The sequence below is a fragment of the Halyomorpha halys genome, unplaced genomic scaffold (genome assembly GCF_000696795.3).
Source record: "Halyomorpha halys isolate HHAL.00 unplaced genomic scaffold, Hhal_1.1 Scaffold2336.1, whole genome shotgun sequence".
In the NCBI taxonomy this organism is placed as follows: domain Eukaryota; kingdom Metazoa; phylum Arthropoda; class Insecta; order Hemiptera; family Pentatomidae; genus Halyomorpha; species Halyomorpha halys.
Window position 1 is genome coordinate 21327 of NW_027107146.1, and position 2224 is coordinate 23550.

Consider the following 2224-nt stretch of genomic DNA (forward strand, 5'->3'; position numbering starts at 1 on the left):
AATAACATTCGTACTACAAACCACACAATGATATTTTTGCACCCACAAGGGGCAATACGGAAGAGAGCTCGAAGTTACATTTGATCCTTTCTAATAATATGTGAGACTTCTCCCCATTTTGACCTAGTAAACACACTAAATACAACACTGACAAGAACTGGCTGCATTAACTTTTGTATTGCAAAACAAACAATGTTTTTTTTTTTTTTGCATCCACCAAGGGAAATACTGAAGCGACCTTGAAGTTACATTTGATCCTCTCTTATAGTATGTGAGATATCCGCTTATATTGACATAGTAAACACACTAAATACAACGCTGACAAGAACTGGCTGCATTAACTTTTGTATTGCAAACCAAACAATGATTTTTTTTTTTTTGCATCCAACAAGGGAAATACTGAAGAGAGCTTGAAGTTACATTTGCAAGTCTCTAATAAATATGCGTGCCATCTCCTCATTTTGACATAGTAAACACACGAAATACAACGCTGACAATATCTGGCTGCATTAACTTTCGTATTGCAAACCTAACAATGCTTTTTGCATCCACCAGGAGAAATACTGAAGTCATAGATTTGATCCACTTCAACAAATATGCGAGCCTTCTCCTCATTTTGATATAGTAGACACACCAAATATAACGCTGAAAAGATCTGGCTGCAATAATTTTCGTACTATGAACCAAACAATGATTTTTTTTGCACCCACAAGGGGCAATACGGAAGAGAGCTTGAAGTTACATTTGATCCTTTCTAATAATATGTGAGACTTCTCCTCATTTTGATATAGTAAACACACTAAATACAACGCTGACAAGATCTGGCTGCAATAACTTTTGTATTGTAAACCAAACAATGATTGTTTTTGCATCCACCAAGGGAAATACTGGAGGGAGCTTGAATCAAATGTGAGATTCGCTCTAATAAATAAGCGAAACTTCTCCTAATTTTTATATAGTTGACATACAAAAACACACACCACAATGCATTGTATTCGGTAGATGCCATAAACAAGACATGACGACTGCTCATCCTGATCTTGAAGACACACAACAAACTGACAATGACGAGGTCCTTACTACAGCACTCATGCTAGAGAATATAGGAAATTCTTTCGTCTGGCATCTTATCCTGACTAATTAATATATTCTTATTTTTAATTACATTGTTCTCTTAATTATATATTTTTTTGTGTAATCGTTATTTAATGACATTAATAACGTTTACCCAATCTATAACGATCATTGATTGCATAATGTCTTGTTTGCTAAGAGAGGGGAGATGATGTGAACAGTAAAATTATTTAGAGATTATACTATACTTTGTAATTGAACAATGCTTCGGGATTTACCCCTTACTCATGTAAAAATATATCCTAAAATTGTAACAAATTATTAAATCTTATCAGCAATTTTTTTCTTTATACTAATTGCATAAAATTAAATTTCTTTTAATCAATATTTACCTCGTATTTGACAATTATATCCATTTACAGATAAATTATTTGACCTTCACTAGTGGTGCAGTCACTCATCTCTGCAGCAGAAACCAAAGCGCTATATTACGCATTACCAACCTCTTTGGACATATGCTACTTTTTTTTACCTGCTTAAGCACCTAGTAGAAAGCCAGTTTCCAATTTTTTTGGATGCCTCTCTAACATATTTCTTTTTTCACAATTTTCACAGCCATGCCTATATAATGTATATAACTTTTTGATTTTTGACTATTAATTATTCTCGTAGGGTAAACATTTACTTTAAAAATATTGCATACTTCGGTTTTAATTTGACAATCAATATTTATTGTCATTCATTATTATACCATATTATACATTGGATAATAAAATCAAGTAATGAATACTTAATTAAATATTAAAATATTGGATTAAATTATCAAAATATATGGATATAAAATTACTGAATATGTGTCAAGGAATATATGGAATAGAAAAATTCATATACACAAAAACCAGTTATATTTTCATCAAATTTATTACCAAAATAAACATTTTAATAAGATAAAAAATATTAATCCTGAAATATCCTGTGTTATATTGATTTTTAAAATGTTTCATACCTTAAATATTATAATATTTCTACCGCCATCAGGATTTCCTGAAATAACCGACGATGCTACTATTGACACCGTCATATAGGCTCCAAAACATACAAACACTGGAATAAAACACAAAAATCATACAAACAATTCCTAAAATAACTA